This window comes from Wyeomyia smithii, chromosome 2 (genome assembly GCF_029784165.1).
Source record: "Wyeomyia smithii strain HCP4-BCI-WySm-NY-G18 chromosome 2, ASM2978416v1, whole genome shotgun sequence".
Taxonomy (NCBI): Eukaryota; Metazoa; Arthropoda; class Insecta; order Diptera; family Culicidae; genus Wyeomyia; species Wyeomyia smithii.
In genome coordinates this window covers 222,735,702-222,741,778 of record NC_073695.1, presented here as the reverse complement: position 1 = coordinate 222,741,778, position 6,077 = coordinate 222,735,702, and positions in this window count along the sequence as shown.

Sequence of the window (6,077 nt, the reverse complement as noted above, 5' to 3'; positions counted from 1 at the left end):
TTTTTTCAAATTAATATAGATTTCCCGGGTCAATAACTAAAGTTTATTTGTTTTTTGTAATTTTACACACTTTTCCACTTTACTTTGGTATTTGAATTCAAACTCTAGAATCAATTCATCTGTAAGACTATTTGTGTTCTAAAAATTTGCTCGTGCACGTACTTTTATTTTCTTTATTAGAGAGGCTTTCAGCCTTTGGCTGGTTCACCTCTAACTCACCACGTACTATAATAATTCATAATTTATCAATACATAGTACGAAGAAGAATTTGAACAAGCAAAAGGGGCCGCGGAACCAAAAAGGTTGGGAACCACTGTTCTAGATTCTTTTGAAGCAATCAAATATTTTTTGATTTTTCAGCGATTTCAGGTTTGATCTGAAATTGTTACCTTTTCTGGCCTTTCCCATTTTTTTGTGCTTTCAGCAATCATAAGTTCGATTGGATAAATAAACATATTAGGTATATGATTATATAAATTTAAATTAAAACTTATAAAAAGGCATAACTGGAGTCGAAGTTTTTTATTATTTTGAGTTAAGTTAAGTCCCAAACTGTTCGACTAGATGCGATTAAAAGTGCAATTAGACTTTGTCGCAAGATCTTTTTGAAGGAGACCTAAATGGTCACCAACGCATTCCTCTAATAAATCCCCTAATACTAAAAAATGAATATTTGATGGGAAAAAGTATGACTACAACCATTTATTTGATGTTTTCGAACCAAGTCGTAATGAATGGGAATGTGGAAGACCCTACACTCGAGATGGCTATATATTTTTTTTTGCATTTTTTCTGATAGTCAAGCAGCCTCGAATGGTTCGAAATCTGTTACTTGCACTTCCAAATTAATTTAGGAATGTATTAAAATGCTTCAGCAACTAGCTACACGCAACAAGATAAACCTTTACTGGGTTTCTGGACACTGTGGCATCGAAGGAAATGAAAAAGCGGATGAACTAGCAAGAGCTGGATCAGTCACCACACTTATCGGTCCTGAACCATTGTGTGGGGTTTCCTTTATTGAACTAAAGATGGAGCTATCAGAATGGGAAAAAGGTCAGGTGCTGCTGAACTGGGATAGTACTACAGTAGCTCGTCATGCAAAACGATACATCAAGTCCAACGCTTCGATGGCACAAAATTTGTTGAACTTTCAAAGAAGGATCTTAGTACTTATACTGGACTGATCACTGGTCACTGTCCGAGTGAATATCATCTAAAGGTAACAGGAAGGCTTGAAAATGACAATTGTCGCTTCTGTTACACAGAGAGTGAAATTGCTCATCAATTACTGTGTGAATGCCCAGCAATATTCACCAAACGGCGCAAATTTCTGATAAGGGACTCCTAGAACCTTGAGAAATATGGGTTAGTTCTCCGAACAATGTTTTAAATTTTATTCATTACATAATACCAAATTGGGACAATGCCTTCAATCACAATAGTGACTATTGAAGCATAAAGGCTTCAAGCAAAAGAGGACACACCACGAAAGATCTAAGTACTGGTTGCAGTGGTGTAATGTCCCCAACAAGGAAAAAAACAAGTCAATTATCCTTTCCAGCACTTTCTGGCATTAAAAAATATGGCCAAAAATCGAGTTTATCTAATTTTCTGGCATTTGAAAGCACTTTTGAATAATTTTATGCTTTTTTGGGAAGATCTTCTAAATTTTTAGTATTTTCTAGTATAAGAAGCTAACGTTACCTGCATAAGAAATTCATCACTTTTCGGACAATTATGAAGGCGAGCTCAAGATTATTTCCTCCACATTTGTTGCAATCGTTGAAAAACCGGAGGTCACCTTCAATTTTGGTTTTAACGTGCAAAGCTTGATTTATTAATAATCCGGAATCACGAAACCTCGGTTGAACCTCTGGATTGGTTAACACTTCGAGGCACTTCAAACTAAGCTGTGAGCTAAATTAAAAACAGTTTTTTATAGTCTCGTGATGAGACTCTCATCGATCTATGGAACCACTTTTAGCTAATTTTGGAATCAATTTTTTCTTTGCCTGTTTCTGTTGGCTTTTTCTAGCCTTTGGAGCGTTTTTTAATCATTTCAAGCCTTTCGAAATGTTTCTAGATTTTTTTCTTGAGTTTAGAATTTTTTGGTGCATAGTCAGTTATTAGATACTATTTTGAGAACAATTTTTCAACCGTTTTTCTGGTTTTGGAGGCATTCTTCTACTCATTCGAACGGTTTTCTATCCAATTTGAAGTTATTTTCTATTGTGGCCTCTTCGCTGTTTAACTTTAACTGGATATGGATTGAGTATTTTTTGGTAATTTTGTCTCCTAGAAGTTGGAGATATCTTTATGATTTTTTGATGGTTTTCAGGCTACAATATTGAACATAACATTTGCAACTAGTATTCATCAAACTTTCTACATAAAATCTGCTGAAAAGTCCATTTTGAAGAACAAGATAAAGGTTTAATAATACAACATGTTCCAAGTTTATTTCAACAAAATCAACATTATCAGTACAGAAAAATTAACAAATTTAACAAAAATTCAAATCACAGAGGTTTTTTCTCCTGGACAAAACATTTGCAACAACGAGGTAATGTTAGCATTCAATATCTCGTAACAAATCCCTTATTGTCAATTACAGCCTTACATCTTTCAGGCATAGACTCGATCAGGTTTTCAGTAATGCTTGGTGGAATTCATTCCCAAGCCTTTCGGATTTGTTCAAATTACTGGTCTTCATTTCGTACCTCTGCGCGCTTGATTCTTTGAGATCCGGAGATTATGGAGGCCAATCATCACCACTACTTTATTATCCTTAAACCATTGTGTGACCACTTCGGCGGTGTGCTTATGGTCATTATCTTGCTAGAATATTCACCTTATCGACATATTCCATTCGTCATAAGGTAACATAACGTCTCTCATGATGTTGTTGGACATAAAACAAAGCATAATTCCGTTGATCCGATGAATTGAACCCACGGTGCTCCCACAGACCGTTATTATAAAAAAATGCACCAAAGAATCTGAGTACACCATTTGATTCGTTATGACGTCCAGACGTCCAGACGTCTGGTCAAAATTTCAAAATCATCGTACGGTACATTTTTGAGTAATGCCCTTTTGAAGGACGTAAAGTACAAAAAAGTGATATAAAAACGACGAAATACTTATTGTAAAGCACGATTTTCAACCACCATTATATGAAATAACCTCCAAAATAGTTTCTACACATTCCAAGTGTTATATTTCAAGACATTAACAATTGGCAGAAAGATTTATTTGAAAATCCCACAGTGCACAGTGGTCTAAACTCGAAAAATCGGCCTCGGCCTTTCTGTGTAATTTTCGACTATTTCAAGCCAACCTCACCATCATATTTGCCTGTTTGGTATTCTAGGATTTTTAGCCATTTTAACTTAATTTGGAATATACTTAAAATTTATTATTTCGTAATTTTTGGGTTCATTTGAAGGAATTTCTTAATTCTAAATTTGAGTCTTTTTCGATATTATTCTCCTTGACTTTTTAGTTAAAATTAGAAACTTCCTTTCTTCTAGACGCCCTTCCAATCTATATTTAGGATCATTCATAGGTATTTTTTTCTCAGCCTTTCAGTTCTTTATGGTTGAATTTGGAAATTTTTTTCTAAATTACTGCTCTTCTTATTTTAAGGTGAGCACTTAGCATCTTCAACCAAATTGTTGGTTATTGTTTCAGTGCAGAACAGGCGTGATTGATAAAAGTATAAAAGTTTAAAAGTATAAAAAAGTTTAAAAGTTTTGGAACATTTTGGACATTCGTCGATTTGTAAATTGATTTATTTATTATTCTTTTAGATTTTCGTTATTATTTGTATTTGAAACATTTTCTATTCATATTTTCTGTCGTCTAGAGCAATTTCAACCATTCGACTGACGATTGCATTATTTTTGGATGTTTTGTTGCCTTAAAAGGTGTGTTTTAGCCAGCCTGAACTGAATTTAGAATATCTAGTGGAAGGTCCAAAATGACGATTTTTGCGTCCAGTCGATGTACTACCAGAACGTGCGAGGCTTACGCTGCCGTGAGATGACAAAGTGACGTAAAGGCCATTTTTCGAATATGGGTTTTTCATACCAATTTGTTCATTATCCGAAGACCTATCTTTTGGTATCTTCCTTTTCGTTGCTACTTATTCGTACGTTGTATAAAATTGAAAAAAAAAAAACAAAGTGACGTAGGCACCCATTTCAATACAAAAGTGGCAAGAAAATCATCATTGATTCGGAGTTGTCATCCGACTACTCCTTATTTAGATGTGACCGCAGTGCGCTTACCAGTGAACTATCGCGGGGTAGTGGTGTGCTTAACGCAAAGTGAAGCCTTGGTGCTACATTCCGATGCGAAATTTGACCTTCTGTTCACTATACACAGACTTCGCAGCCAACCGTTGAGTGTACAGGACTAGCACTACGATCCTACTGACACTAACAGTGGTGTGCTTATTGCAATCAAAAATAACATCACAAGCACTTTGATCTCACTGCCGAACAGTAGCCATCTTGAGCAGGTTGCTGTTATGGTCCAACTTCCAAGTCGCTCACTATACATCTGCTGTATATACTTACGGCCAAATTCCAGCGCTGATATGTGCGCTGCTCACTCTGCAACAATCGGGACTATGTCTGATCAGGTCGACAATACTGACGTTATAATGGTGCTAGGGGACTACAACCTCCCACACCTAAGATAACAATTTAACGAGGATCTGAACGGTTATTTGCCCAGTAATGTATCGTCTAAACAAGAGATAGCACTTATTGAAACACTACTCACCTATGATTTAGTACAATTGAACGATCTCACAAATTTGAATGGGCGCTGGCTGGACTTGCTCTTCAGTAACATGCCGGATGAAGTCGAAGTAGACGCGCCCCGGCACCCGCTGCTACCAGTTGACTGTCATCACAGACCATTCGTTGTATTGCTTGATGTTCGCTGCGATGTGTTAAATGCTTCGAAGCGGAGCTAAATTTCAGGCGGTGGGATTTTGATTTGCTGAATAATGCTCTTGGGGGCCGTTCCTAAACCACGTGGTCATAAAGAGGGGGACGGGGGGTTTGTCATAAGACCACGAAAGACCACGCACGGGGGTGGGGGGGTTGACGAAATCACCACGTGTTTTTTTTTCCTGACTTATAATTTATTGTTGCCACCAAGTCAAGAATGAAGTTTTTGTATTTTGAAAATGTACTGAAAGTTTAGTAACAAAAACGTTAAAAATTTAAACGAATTTTTGGCACTTGACAAATGAAAAGACCACGTGGTTAAAGTCGCAAGGGGGGGAGGGGCCAAAAGACCACGAAAGACCACAGGGGGGTACGGGGGGTATAAAAAGTGATCAAAATATGACCACGTGGTTTAGGAACGGCCCCTTGCCTCTATCGACTTGCAATAGCATCTGGTTAACGAATCCATCGATTTGGATATGTCTATTTTCTATGATAAACTGTCTGAGGTAATCAACACACATGTTCCGCTTGTACGTCGTGCGCCCCACGCATCAACTCGCAGGTCTTGGTGGACTGCCGAGCTTCGCCACTCAAGGAACATGCTTCGGAAAATGATAAAAAGCTTCTTCAAGTCGAAAACCCCAAAAAACCGCAGTGTGCTTCGGAATATGGAAGCTACGCATAAGAATCTTCTTGCTGATACTCACAGGGCGTACTTACAAAATGCTCAACCAAAAGGCAAAATCCGGCCTCTTTCTGGAAATATGTAAAGTCACTGAAAGCTGGCCCTAGGATACCGTCCAGTTTACAACACGCGACTAAAACGTCAAATACGGCTGCTGATTTATTTTCCGACTTCTCCAAAGTGTCTATAGTACAACGTCCCCTGTGATACGTCCCGAATGCTTCCGGAGTGCAAATTCGTGTGACATAAGTCTACCAGAAATCAGGTTTTCGATTGGAGAAGTTCGAAAAGCACTGGAAAATGGCGACGCCACAAAAGGCGCTGGAGTGGGCGGGCTTCCGCCACTACTTCTCAGAAATTGCGCAGCATCACTGGCTTTACCTGTTTCATGCCTCTTCAACTTATCGCTCTCATCGAAGAT